The sequence below is a fragment of the Aotus nancymaae genome, unplaced genomic scaffold (assembly GCF_030222135.1).
Source record: "Aotus nancymaae isolate 86718 unplaced genomic scaffold, 86718_ANA_hifiasm-v0.15.2.pri h1tg000007l, whole genome shotgun sequence".
Taxonomy (NCBI): domain Eukaryota; kingdom Metazoa; phylum Chordata; class Mammalia; order Primates; family Aotidae; genus Aotus; species Aotus nancymaae.
In genome coordinates, this window is record NW_026988418.1 from 54,994,366 (window position 1) to 55,009,670 (window position 15,305).

The following is a 15,305-nucleotide window of genomic DNA, read 5'->3' on the forward strand; positions in this document are numbered from 1 at the left end:
CCTTTATCCTTTCCAATGATTTTGTAAGCTCCTGATAAACTGTATTAAATCCATTTTTGCTGAAAAAAAAAAAAATTAAAAGACAACAGAGCAATATCTTCAAAGAGCTAAAGGAAAAAATAGAGCAGTCACCTGGAATTCTATAACCAGCAGAGCAGGTTTCTTGTGCGTACAACCCCTGCAGTCACACAGGGCTTTGCACTCAGAAGGACTGTGCTTGGTTTAATGCTCGTTGTTGATGACTTGAAATTCTTAATAATGTTGAATGGAGGGTTTTACATTGTCATTTTGCATTGAGCCCCACAAAGTATGTTGTCAGTCCTGATAACCAGCAAGAATATCTTTCAAACACGAAGGTGAAATAAAGACTTTTTCACATACAAAAGCTAAAAGAATTTTCCCACCAGCAAATCTGCACAAGAATAAGAAAAATTAAAGAAATTCTTTAAGGCAGAAGGAAAATGATACCAGATGAAAATGTAGAATTAAACAAATGAATGAAGAATCCTGGAAATGGTAACTATGTCAGTAAATAAGAAACCTTAAAAATAACTTTTACATCACTAATCAGTAAGGAAATGCAAATCAAAACCTCAATGACATTTCACTTTATAACCATTAGGATGGGAATTATTTTAAAAAACAAAAACAGAAAATAATAGTGTTCATGAAGATATGGGGAAACTGAAACGCTTGTACACCATTGGTGGGAATGTAAAATGGTGCAGCTGCCGTATAGAGAACAGTATGGTAGTTTCTAAGAAAATTAAATATAGAATTACCATATATGTAGCAATCCCTCTTCTGAGTATATACCCAAAAGAATTGAAAGCAGGGACACAAACAGACATTTGTACATCCATATCTTTTCCAGTGTTATTCACAGTGGCAAAAGGTAGAAACAACTGAAATTTCCATCAAAAGATGAATGGATTAATAAAATGTTGTATAAACATACAATGGAATATTAGTTGGTCTTTTAAAAGGTACATAATTATATGCCTGGGCAATAAAGTGAGACCCCATCTCTACAAAAAAAAATACAAAAAAAAATTGCCTGTAATTCTAGCTATTTGGGAGACTGAGGTGGGAGGATCAGTTGAACCCAGGAGGTCAAAGCTGCAGTGAGCCATGATTGTGCCATTGCACTCCAGCCTGGGTGATAGAGTAAGACTCTATCTCACACACAAAAGAGTACGTAATTACAACACATGCTACAACACGGATGACCCTAAAAGAGATGAGGCCAAGTGAAATAAGCTGAACACAAAAGGACAAATATATGATTCCACTTATATGAAGTAGTTAGAGTAGTCAAATTCATGGAGACAGAAAGTAGAATAGTGGTTACCAGAAGGTGGGGGAGGGAGAATGGGTGGCTATTATTTAATGGATACAGAGTTTCCATTTGGGAAGAACAGAAAATTCTGGAGATGGATGGTGGTACTTGTTGCATAATGATATGAATGTACTTAATGCAACTTCTGAACTGTACACTTAAAATGGTTAAACTGGTAAATCTGTTTATTCATTTATGCAATGATGGTCTCAGCATTAGGTAACAGGCATATAACCTTACATTTAAAATTCATTTTTCATTTTGAAAGGTTTGGGTCTTTGTCTCTTCTTTCTACTTTATTTATTCATTCATTTATTTTTAACAGTGGTGCCTCTGAGATCTATCTTACTTTTTTAAATACTTAACTCCAACAAAATAGCCGACAAATAAAAATTGTATTCCCTTACTTTTCTCTAAGGTCATATTGGTATAACTAGAATTGGCTCTTTAGAATTTAGATATCATTATAATAAGCTGGAGATTTAATCAAAGAATGATATGTGTAAGAATGTTATAGCATAAAAAAAGGCACAGATATTTTTAAAAAGACAAATTTCAAGACACTTTCCATCTGAGTTTATAAGAAAGTCCACTTGAGTATACTGCTTCCTCCTTTCAGATTAATGAAAATATTAGGATTTATAGAACACAATGAGCACTGGTGATGTGGCCTATGGTAGCTGAATTAGATTGAGTATAAAGGAAGTCTTCACACATTAGCAAAGGGGCCAACAGTAGAAAGGCCAGGAAGCCACCTGAAACTCATGTCCATTAAAGGCCAAATGAGGTTTATTTAATCGTTCCTTTAGAAAGATATTATCCCATTGCTTAGCCCTCAAAGTGCTCATACTGCTAGTTTCCTTCTTTATACCACCAGTTCTGGGAGCAAACCTCCTGGAAGAATGGAATTATACACTGTAAGCACAAGACTGTGAGTACAGCAAAGGGGCTCTGATGCTCTAGTTGTTTGTGTCTAAATACTGTCAAATGTCCCTTGTGATGTACAGTTGCCCTTAATGGAGAACCACTAACCAAAATAAATGAAATAATATGTCATGTTCATGCATCAGAAGACCCATTATTGTTAAGATATCAATTTTCTATAAGTTGATCTATAGGCTCATTGCAACTTCAATCAAATATCCCACTGACTTTTTGTATACATTTACAAGTGAATTCTGAAATGTACATGGAAATACCAAGAACCTAGCACAATGAAAACGATTTTGATTGAGGAGAACAAAGTCGAAGAATTTGACTACATGATTTCAAGAAATGTAAAGCTACTGTAACCAAGTCAGTATGGTATTGGTCTAAAGATAGATAAGGGAGGCTGAGGCAGAATTGCTTGAACCCAGGAGGCAAAGGTTGCAGTGAGCCAAGATTGCATCACTGCACTCCAGCCTGGGTGACAGAGTTAGACTTTGTCTCAAAAAACGATGGAAAAAAAAAAAAAGGTAGTTAAATAAATCAGTCAAACAAATCAGTCAAACAAAATAGAAACCCAGATACAGACAATTACATACGAAGGTGTTAAGGCAATTAAATGGAGAAACGATAGTGCTTTTAACAAACAGTGTTAGAACAACTATACATCATTGACAAGCAAAAAAAAAAGAACCTTGATATACAAAAGTTAACTCAAAATGGATCACAGTCCTAAATGTAAAAATGCAAAATTATAAAACTTCTAGAAAGAACAGAATATTTTTGTAATCTGGATTAGGCAAAGATTTCTTAAATATGACATTAAAAGCAAAACCATGAAAGAAAAAATTGACAATGTTTATTTACTGTTGCCAAATTTTAAAATGTCTGGTCTTCAAAAGACAGTGTTACTAAAATGGAAAGACAATCTGCACAGTGGGAGAAAATATTTGCAAAGAACATATATAATAAAACTTGTATTTAGAATATGAAACAAACCCAGTGAACTCAATGAAACCCGAACAACTCAATGGAAAATGGGCAAGATTTCAACAAACACTTCACCAAAAAATGTAGATAATAATCAAGCATATGAAAAAAACCTCAATATCATTAATCATTAGGGAAATTTAAATCAAAAAACCATAACAAGATACCATTTCATACCCACTAAAATTGGCTATAATAAATAAGATGTACAGTAACAATATTGGGAAGGCTGTGGAGAAATGAGGACCTTCATACATTGCTAGTGGGAATGTAAAAGGTACAGCCCCTTTGGAAAACAATTTGGCAGTTTCTTTAAAAGCATGCCTAGTGTTATATACCCTGAGAAATGTGCCCAAGATAAATCAAAGACATGTGCACAAATAATTATGGCAACTTTATTTGTAATAGCCATAAAACTCAAAACAACCCAATGAATGGTGAATTAATAAAGTGTAGCACATTCATACAATGAAATACTACTCAGCAACAAAAGAAAATGAACTACTGATACCCACAACGGCATAGATAAGTTTCAAAATAATTATGTTGAATGAAGGAAGCCAGACAACCACAAAGAGTAGATACTGTTTGATTCCATTTATATGAAATTCTAGGAAATGCAAAGTAACACATAATGACAAAAGCAGAGGGGCAGGAAGAAGGAATTGCCAAAGGGTAGAGGGAAACTTTTTGGGATCATGGTTAAGTTCACCATCTTGATTGTGGTGATGATTTCACAGGTATATACATATATTGAAACTTTTCAAATTGCACACTTTAAATTTGCCCAGTTTATTGTATGTCAATTATATCTCAATAAAGCTGTAAAACAGCAACAACAAAGAGATGACTAGACAAGCATCTTATGGTGGTTGAAGTTTCATATTAGAAACTTACTGAATCTTCTCTGAAGTCATTGTCCTCTGACAGTTGTCTGCAGGTTTCAGGCTATCCATCTGCATAGAATGTGTAATCTGCTGGGCTTCAAAAGCACACATTGAGGCAGATGGCTAACAGCTAACAATTCCCTTAATTTCTCCTTTTAAATACTTATATGCTTGAAAAAGGATTGACTTTGAATTAAATCCTCACAGAAAATTTTATGACAGCATGGGATGCACTTCAATAAGGCATCTTCCTAGCTTCATAAATTTGCTTGTGCCCTTCTGGCAAAATTTGCTTTCCACTCAACCTGGCTTTGTTATCTGGTCACGCCAGACAAAAATTCACCTCCTGTGTAAAGCCCTCTCTGATCATCTGCCTTTTAAAGTTTTTTTTTATTTATTTTTTATTTTATTTTTTATTTTTTGAGATGGAGTCTCACTCTGTCGCCCAGGCTGGAGTGCAGTGGCACGATCTGGCTCACTGCAACCTCCGCTTCCCTGGTTCAAGTGATCCTCCTGTTTCAGCCTCCTGAGTAGCTGGGATTACTGGCGCGCCACCCCCGCCCCCCAACCAGCTTACTTTTCATAGTTTCAGTAGAAATGTGGTTTCACCATTTTGACCAGACTGATCTCAAACTCTTGACCTCAAGTGATTAACTCACCTCGGCCTCACAAAGTGCTGGGATTAACAGGCGTGCGCCACCTCGCCAGGTCTCATCTGCCTTTTAGCACCACATAGAGGTGTGATTGACCACCTGGTTTATATTGCCAGCATGTAGCTGCTGTAATATGGTCCCCCAGCCTCACCTTCCTACCCCCATTATAATTTTTTCCTAAAGAAAATAAGAAATAAGAAATAAGAAAATAAGAAAATAAGCTTGCCACTTAGAATTTAAACTTTACAATGAAGACAAATTGATTTAGAGAACAAACGTAGACACTTGAAACAGTCACAAGGATCTCCAAACCAGACTATAACCTGACTGAGAATATTAGCATATCAGAGATAGAAAAAAGGGGTGTACCTAAGAAGGGAAGATAATCATCAGTGGACCACTTCTGTCCAGGAAAGAAAGAAACCATGTGTACATCTTGATACTCTGTTTGAAGCTATCAAATTATTTGAAATTTAGAATCCACTAATTAATTCCTCTTGCTCTAAATTCAAGTTCAAAAACAACCTTTTGGCTATAATTCGGCTCTCAAATACGGCACATATACCAAGAGATACTTTGCTGCAATCACAAAAGAGAATCTAGTTACCTAAGATGCTAAAATTATCATCATAAATTAATCATTTGTTATTCTGCATTTATATAGCAGTCCTGTGATTTATCAGTTTAAGAAACAGACTTGGCTGGGTGCAGTGGTTCATTCCTATAATCTCAGCACTTTGGAAGCAGAGTGGGATGGGGTGGGAGGATTGCTTGAAGCCAGGAGTTTGAGACCAGCCTGGGCAACGTCGCAAGACTCTGTATTTACACAAAATAATTTTAAAAGTAGCCAGAAATGGTGGTGAACAACTGTGGTCTTAGCTACTTGGGAGGCCAAGGCAAGAGGATCTCTTAAACTCAGGAGTTGGAGGCTGCAAGGAGCAATGATTGATAGCACCACTGCCTAGTCAACACAGTGAGACTCCATCTCCAAAAAATAAAAGAAAGAAAAGAAACAGACTTAATAAGTTAAAGACAAGATTTTGACATATTTTCCAAGATAATGCCACCTTCTATGGCCTGTTAGGGAAGTCAGCTTTCCTTAGAGAGAAAGAGAAAGACCCACAGAGAGAGAGAGAGAGAGAGAGAGAGAGGTCCACAGCTCACCTTTCTGTTATAGCACTTACTCCATACTCCAGTTATTGAAGCACATTATAGAACTATAGATTCTGAGCTATCTAAGGGTAGTTTTCTTTCCAGTTTGTGCTGGCCTCCACCATCATTGCTCAATAAATAACACTGAACTAAATTTAATTGGATAATGTGCAGAGCTCCTTTCTTACATTTTTCAGTTGATTGAGAGTTAGAAAATCATATCAAAGACACCACTCCCCAACTATAACCTGTAATACTCTAACACTCATTAAACCTCTAACACTATAGTTAAAGTTGTTACATATTTTAAAGTATGCTAAACTGAGGAATTGATTTTTCAATGAAGGGCGAAGTAGCACTAACCTCAGTAAAGTTGCTGCAACTGTTTCATTTGGGAATTGTGAAATGTTTAAAAAACATTTCAAGACTTATCATTACATCAACAAAGATGAACGTAGATGTGGTTTGTCAGATGAGTAACTATGAAGGAAACCATGAACGTTTGCTATCTATTTTCACAATTAAACCACAATTTAGAGGATCAAATTCTAACCCTACAAATTTTTTTAACCAAAGGTAGTGAGAAAAATCATACTTTTGTGATAAGGAGTCAGGATTCATTTTAAATTCTACAGGATTAATGCTTCTTTCCAGATGAAATGAATTCACCCAGTGTATGTAAGTGATTAAGGAGTCTTGGAATTATAAACACACATTCAGGTTAATTTTCTTGTTCCAAACTTTAAATAAAATTTTGAAGTATTTTATAAAATAATGAACATCCCATAGATATACATTTTTTAAAAAGTAATTTTGTCTATAAAAGTAATTTGTATAAAGTAATACAACTTTCACCTTATAAAAAATCAAACGATGAATACTTTTTGCTTAATTATTTCTTAGCTGCAGTAATCTGTTATGGGTTTCTTAGAAGGCATGTAATTTAAGCACTGTTATCTGAACATTCGTATGTTTTCTGACATAAACAGTGGATAGCGTTATTGAAAAATAAAATTAAGTGTCAGTGAATACGCTAAATTTCGTAGTTCACAAATATAGCTATCCTGAACATAGAATACAGATCCAGTGATTATTTCGTTTTATATTTAGTACTCTTTTAACCCAAATTCCACTTTTATGCATAGGAAACTAACTGAGGCCTAGAGAAATAAAGTAACTTTTTATAGACTCCAGTTAGCTCAGACTGGAACCACTATTGCCTGGTAGTTTGATTTATGAGTACTACCTTCCCATGAAATAAAAAGCTAAAAATGCTGTGATGAGGACACTTCTATTTCTAAAAAGGCTGCAGCACAGTCGATCTCTTCTCCTAAAGTCGTATGTGTGACAAATTTTATCCTACTGCTGCTACATGGAGAAAACTGAGCCTGTTCTTCCAGGCCAAAGCAAAGGAAAGGATTGAATTTAGGAGTTTGTCGTGCACAGCCTCATCCAACAATCAGGCATGACTCCAGCTCTGCAGGGAAAGAGAGGTAGCCTAGGAAGAGGGAATCACCACCAGCCCCACCCTGAGATCTGTACCTAAGAGAAATAACCCTAAAAAGAAGAGGTGTAAGAGAAGGCAGCGCGCGCTTCCCGATCCCTCATCTTCCATGGCCATCTCTGATGCTTCTGAGTCATGTGTTCCTCTCTCCTTCGGCGCAGCCTAACACACGCAGCCTGCAATGTCACCTCCACCAACACAGCGAATGTCTACGCCTCAAGCGAGGCTCTTGAGATAGAGACCGAGCTTCCCAAGCTTTAACCTTTATTTCTGCCCCTTCCCTACCCTTCTCCGAGCAGCAGCCACTCAGCGCCAAGCCGTCTCCGGCGTCGGGTCTCCAGCCCTGGGCCCAGCCCTCGGCGCGGCCCCCCTGCCCAGCGCGCCGCGCGTGGCCACCCCGATCGCGGTCCTCAGCGCCCCGGGCTCCGGCCACAGGAGCTGGCCAGGCTCTCACCTCACCCGGGGTGCGGCCGCCGCGGCCTCTTCCTCCTCAGCCGCTGCTGCCCAGCTCCCGGCCGGCTCCGGGCGCCGTCTTTCCCGGCTCGGGGGCTGCCGTGGGGGCCGGTAAGGCGCGCGGTGAGCCGGGCGGGAACGACAGCAGCAGCAGGACCCGCCGCAGGTCCCCTTCATGGATTTCCCCAGCCTGGCCACCCACGTCCTAGCTACGGCCCCTGCTCGTTTTCCTAGAGTCTGCCGGGACTGCCAGGGCGCATCCTCTGGGCCAGGCTGAGCACCCCCGTCAGCTCCCCGGGCCTCCTCCGCGGCTGCCTCTGCCACCTGCTCCGCCCAGATTCCTCTGGTCCCTCTGCCGCAGACACACCCGGCTGGCTGCCCTTCATCCTCTGTCGTCTCCCCATTCTCTCTCCACCCACTGCCTCATTCCCAGATCCCACTCCGTTTCTTCCTTCTATCTGCTCCAGTGTTACCTTCTCTCTATTTCCAACCTCAAAGAAGTTTGTCTTTTTCTTTCTGGCGCTCTCAATATTTTCCCCGATTTCATCCACCTCCCGCGCCCCCCATCAGTTATCCTTTAAAATTTATCCAGTTTTTCCTCTTATTAGCTCCTCAGAATCACTACTGCAGGTTGTTGACTAGCCTCTTTTCCTCCGCTACATTTCTCTCTTTCCTAAAATATTTTCCTTTCGATTTTTTCTTTAGTTTTTCCATTGTAAAAACTTTCTCCCGAGCAGCCTAAAGTTTCCTTTCAGTTGAGGCTGTCTGATTGCAGTTTTTCACGAAGAACTCGCAGCAAAGCATATATAGCTTGGTATCCAGTATAAACCAAGAAAGTGTTTTAACCTTTTTTTTTTTTTTTTAGATTATAGGTTAAATAAATTGTCCACTAAATATTCACTCTGAAAATCCATTTCTTATATCCTACATCTGTCTTTGAAGAACAGAGACTAGTTTGCTTTTGCATCCGGCAAAGCAAAATGCTTCTGCAACACTATTGCACATAGCATAAAGCCAGCAGGGAGGGGAGCAAGGTTTATCTTTATAGTTGGGCATTGTGGATCTCAAGATTCATAGGCAACAGCTATTATTGTTAATTGACTGAATGTGAACAAAACTGATTTAATCCCAACTCATCCTTCCTTCCAAATCTGTTGCTCAGTTCTGTGTTTTAACCCCAGCCCTATCTACCCAGCTGCTCAATCCTCAAACCTGGAGGTTGTCAGAGACTTATTTCTCTCTCAATCATTTCATCCAATCATTAATTCTACTTCTTTGCTATATTTTTAAATGGTCTTTCCTATCATGATTCCAGCTGCCTCCAGAAAATGGAATTTTCAGGTATCTCGTCATTCTTTCTTTTATTTTTATTTTATTTATTGATTTATTTTTGAGAGGGAGTCTCACTCTGTCACCTAGTCTGGAATGCAGTGGCATGATCTCGGCTCACTGCAACCTCTGCCTCCTGGGTTCAAGCAATTCTCCTGCCTCAACCTCCCAAGTAGCTGGGATTACAGGTACCTGCCACCACGCCTGGCTAATTTTCACATTTTTAGTAGAGATGGGGTTTTGCCATGTTGACCAGGCTGGTCTCAAACTGTTGACCTCAAGTGACCTACCCACCTTGGACTCCCAAAATTCTGGGATTACAGGCGTTAGCCACCATGCCTGGCCCATTCTTTAAGTCTCCTAACTTAACCTTTATCTTTACCTCTCCTTATCTTTGTCCAATCTGTCTTATCTGGGCTCTTTATCTAACCACCTCTACCAGAAAATTCTTAATTATCTCTTCTGGTTTTTGTATCTTCTTCCTCTCCTTTTCCATTAGCTTCATCCCCAGCCCACAAACATGCTTAAATCTCTTCATCCCTAAAATGAAATCCTTCCCTCTCTGCCTATCACCATATTTCTCACTTCCCTTCACATCCAATTTGTTTAAATATATTGTATTCATTTGATGTCTACACTTTCTGACTTCTCAATCATTCTTTACCTCCTAATTTTCTGCTATCAGGCTTCTAATCCTATTGCTTAACTAAAGGCATTCTCCCAGAGGTCCTGGTGAATTTCATGTCAGGCAAAGGCAGGCAATGCCAGATCAGTTGCCCCTAGCCCTAGTTTTTTCCCCCAACAAAGGAATTCAGATATATTAACAACAACAACAAACTTGTAGCATCAAGGCCAGCACATCGCACAACACTAAAGGGTCCCATTCCACCATTTAACCTATATAAACATCACCTGACCCGCTGAAGCATGCAGAACCATATAAAATGTCCTTGAATGGTAGGGCTACACACTTGGGTTTATGCGGTTTATCCAAATGCAGGCTGAAGAGGAATCCCCAGTATATGACTCTAGATTTATAAACTACTTAGTTTTGATTATGGCCTTAGATTTTAGAGACTCAGACTTTGGTTTTGCGCATAGACACGTGGCAGATTTTATCTAATACATAGATTAAAAGGAATGAGGCTCCATCACTTAAAGAGAATATGCCATCTTTTGTAGTGTGGCAGATAAACAGTTCAGTGAAGTTACTGCAAACCCAAAAGCTATGAAGTACTGAGACCTCCAACTCCAGCCAAGATGGAGTAGTATATATCAAACTAAACCTCCCACTTCAGGGGAAAACTGGAGTAAAATATATACAAATATTTACATATTATTATACATATAAATGTACATATGCATATATATTTATATGTGTATATATAGTCATGCACCGCATACAAAGTTTTGATCAATGACAGAATGCATATACAACTGGTGGTCGCATAAGATTATAATATCATATTTTTACTCTCCCTTTTCCATGTTTAGATGTGCAAATACCTACCATTGGGTTAAAATTGCCGGCAATATTTAGTACAGTACCATGCTGTACAGGTTTGTGCCTGAGGAGCAATAGGCTGGGTGTGTAATAGGCCATACCATCTAGGTTTGTGTAAATATATTCTGAATGTTCATACAACAACAAATTGTCTAATGATGCATTTCTCAGGATGTATCCCTGTCAGTAAGTGAGGCATGACTGTGTACATATACAGATGGTCCCCAACTTACAAGAGTTCAACTTAAATTTTTTTGACTTTACGATGGTGTGAAAGTGATAAACATTCAGTAGGAACTATACTTTGAATACCCATACAAACACTCTATTTTTCATTTTCAGTATGGTATTTAACAAATTACATAATCAATACTTTTTATAAAATAGGCTTTGCATTAAATAATTTTGCCCAACTGTAGGCTAACATAAGTGTTCTGAACACATTTAAAATAGAGTAAGCTAAGCTATGATGTTTGGTAGGTTAGGTGTATTAAGTGCATTTTTGACTTATTTTCAACTTAGAATAGACTTATTTCTGACTTATTTTCAACTTAGAATATGTGTATTGAGATATAACTCCATCATAAGCCTAGGAGTATCTATAATTCTTTGGAGGCACTGAAGAGTAACTAAAACAGGCAGAACTTAAAGCTATGATCCTGGAGAGAAGACACATGAGGTGAACTCAAGGTTCACCCTGGAATATTTCTCTTGAGGGACTGCTCAAACCTAAGTGCAAGATAATGAAAGCCAAAAAAAAAAAATACAGCAGTTTTTCTGGGCTGAGGAATAAAAGGCTGTGTTAGTCTGTTCTCATACTGCCATAAAGAACTCTCTGAGACTGGATAATTTATGAAGAGATTTAACTGACTCACAGTGCTTCGGGTTTAACAGGAGGTATGACTGGGAGGCCTCGGGAAACTTACAAGCATGGCGCAAGGTGAAGAGGAAGCAAGCACGTTTTACCATGGCAGAGCAGGAAAGAGAGCGAGCGAGGGGGGGACTGCCACACACTTTTAAACCATCAGATCTCATCGGAACTCACTCTCACTATTATGAGAACAGCATGGGGGAAATCCACTCCCATGATCCGATCACCTAATACCAGGTCCCTCCCCCAACAGTGGGAATTACAATTCAGCATAAGATTTGGGTGGGAAGACAAAGCCGAATCATATCAAAGGCCAAAGCTGAGGGATACCAAAGTGCCTCCAATAGAGAGCAGCTCCAAGAGAGGAGAAGTACAGAGGAGGAGTTCAATAAGCTATACAAATTGCTGTCATGATAGTGACCTAAGATCCTATACTCAGCATGCACAAAGCAAAATGCCAAAAAAATAAAAACAAAAATCTGAAAACAGCAGTTTAGAGTTTAATGAGGTAAGTGAAGAGTTCAGCATTTAACAGAAGGTAGACTTGAAGCCTTGATAAGGTACATAGATACCCAGGGCTTTCAGTTGAGATCTCAGCACATCCTTGGAGTAAGGGCAGTATAATACTGAAATGAAATAGTCCTAAACAAAGCCTAAAATCAAGCCTTACAAAATCAAAGTTATCTGCCACTATTCTTTCTGCTTTCCAGAAGTAGAAAGTAGAAACTCTTTGGGGGTAGATAACATTATCCAGAGTCTACAGTTTTTTCTTATACAATATCTGGAATCCAATATAAAATAATTATGAGCCATGCAAAAGATTAAATCTAAATGACTAAACACTAAGAGAAAAATGTTAATAGAAACCGATCTAGATATTAGAATTGGCCAGGACTTTAAATCACTATAATTAATAGTTTTAAGAAAATAGAAGAAAAGATGGACAAAGATGAAAGATGGGTAATTTACTTCAGTATAGATAGAAATGGACTCTATAAAAAGAATTGGACAAATATTCTAAAACCAAAAATTTCAAAAGCTGGAAATAAGAATTCTTTGGGTGTGCTTAACAGCAGTCTGAGTACAGGAGAAGTCAGGATTCATGAACTGGAAGACAGGTCTACAGAAAATATCCAAACAGAAGGAAAGAGAAAAAGGAAAAGAACATAACAGACCTCAAAAACACAATAAAAAATGTCTAAGAAATGATTAATTGCAGTCCCTGAAAGAGAGAGGAAAGAGAGGAGCAGTATTTGAGGAGACAAAGCTCAAGAATTTTCTAAAACTGATAAAAGACATTGACCTCTCAGATGCCAGAAGTTCAGCAAACCCCAAGTAGAACAGAAGACCATTATCTCTCAGAAATATTAGAAGCAGTTTCAATTCAGATATTTGCTGAAGACAATTCTTAAGTTGAAACAAAGAAAGAAATCTTGATTGCAAGGTGGGTTTGATAGGCCTAAGCAGTTCCACAGCACTAGACAGTGGCATGAGTCACGGAGGCATGGGCTTGAAATGTCCACATAGACGAGAGTGTGAAAATTATACAATAAACAGAGCCCACACTCAAATTAGCTCTTTAGTGCCAGAAAAAAAAGAGGGATTCAAAAAACGAAATGGAAATGAATAGATTCTTATTATCCTAGTGGGAAATCAAAACCAACAATCTCACTAAACCATAGTCACTAGAAACTGAATCTGCCAAGCTGTAGCTTTCTAAATTTAGTAATGGAGTACCAAGATCTCAAATGTCCTTTTCTGAGAAAGGACACTTGTATAGGTGATTTCCAACTCCTACCTGCCACATATCAAACACAGTATCCTAATTAACCTCTTCACAGTAAACATTTATCTCAATTGACGTTATGGTTATAGGTCACAGGCTCAGATAACTGGCATACGATGATTGTCAAACTAGATAGGCTATCACTAAAAGGTTCCCTCTTTGTCTACCTGTGACACTGAGTTTCTGCTATGAGTTTGGAAACAACTATGAATCTGAATTGTTCCAAATATTGCACTAAGTTCTGATAATATCATTTTGTTTGGTTAGCTCTAAGAGACTTGAAATTGACATTTTAAAAAGTAGACTTTATTTTTTAAAGCAGTTTTAGGTTCAGGACAAAATTGAACAGATGATAAGAGGTTTCATACATACATCTTGCCCCCAAGACACATACAGCCCCCTCCACTATCAAAATCCAGAGTGTACATTTATACAATCAGTGAACCTAGATTGACACATATTATCATCCAAGGTCCACAGTTTACATTCGGGTTCACTCTTGTTGTACATTCTATGGATTTTGACAAATGTAAAATGATGTGTGTTCACAATTACAGTATCCAATAGAGTAGTTTCATGGTCATATAAATCCTCTGTGCTCTACATATTCATCCCTCCCTCTTTCCAACACCTGACAACCACTGATCCTAATTTCACTGTTTTACCTATTGCATAATGTCATATAGTCAGAATCATCCCATATGTTGCCTTTTCAGATGGGCTTCTTTCACTTAATAATATGCATTTAAAGTGCCTCCATGTCTTTGCATTGTTTGATAGCTTATTTCTTATTAGCGCTTTATACAATTCCATTGTGTAGATGTGTCACAGTTTGTTTTTTCATTTACCTACTGCCCATAAACATTCATGTGCAGGGTTTTATGTGAATGTAAAATTTCAACTCTGGGAAAATACCAAGGAGGCCAATTGCTGGATGGTAAAGTAAGAATATGTCTGTTTTGTAAGAAATACCTGTCTTCCAATGTGGCTACCATTTTTGCATTCCCACCATTAATGAATACGAGTTTCAATTGCTCTGCATTCTTGCCAGCATGTGGTATTGGAGCTGGCCTTTCTAATAGGTATGTGGTAGGTAGTACCTCATTTTTGTTTTTATTTGCAATTCCCTAGTGACGTATGATGTTGAGCATCTTTTCATATGCTTATTTGCCATTCGTATATTTTCTTTTGCAAAATGTCTTTTGGCTGTATTTATGTGGGTCTATTTCTGTACTGTATTCTATTCCACTGATCTGTATTTCTATTACTTTGCCAATATCACACTGTCTTGTTTACTCACATAGTGTTAGTCCTCCAATTTTGTTCTTCAATTTTGTGTTGGCTATTCTGAGTATTTGCTTCTACCTATAAACTTCAGAATCAGTTTATAAAAATCCACAAAATAATTTGCTGGGATTTTTATTAGAATTGCATTGAATGTATGGATCAAGTTGGGAAGAACCGATATCTTGACAATACTATCTTCTTATCCATGAATACGGAATAGTTCTCCATTTTATTTATTTATTTATTTAGAGATGGGCTCTTACTCTGTTGCCTAGGCTGGAGTGCAGTGGTATGATCTCAGCTCACTGCAAACCTCTACCTGCCAGGTTCAAGCGATTCTCATGCCTCGGCCTCCCAAGTAGCTTGGATTACAGGTGCCTGCCACCATATCCGGCTAATTTTTGTATTTTTAGTAGAGACAGAGTTTCGCCATCTTGGCCTGGCTGGTCTCGAACTCTCTATCTCAGATAATCTTCCCACTTCAGCCTTCCAAAATGTTTGAATTATAAACGTGAGTCATCACGCCCGGCCAGTTCTCCATGTATTTAGCTTGTTTTTAATCTTTTCATCAGTATTTTTTTAGTATAGTCACAGAATTGTGCAATCATTATCACTATCTAATT

General features: G+C 38.2%; 1 protein-coding gene across 4 annotated transcripts in view; it reads right to left on the reverse strand.

The window, feature by feature from the left end:
• The window catches only part of PDE4DIPP2 (PDE4DIP), a 295,357-nt gene that overhangs the window by 220,094 nt on the left and 59,958 nt on the right, over window positions 1–15,305 (reverse strand). For 3 of the 4 annotated variants that reach the window (XM_064372637.1, XM_064372635.1, XM_064372634.1), the window contains exon 1: window positions 7,907–8,010. The exons of the other annotated variant lie outside the window; for it this stretch is intronic. The gene's annotated coding sequence lies outside the window, so the exon portion shown is untranslated. Of the gene's footprint in view, window positions 1–7,906; window positions 8,011–15,305 lie in introns of those variants that run through there. 4 annotated transcript variants of the gene reach the window in all.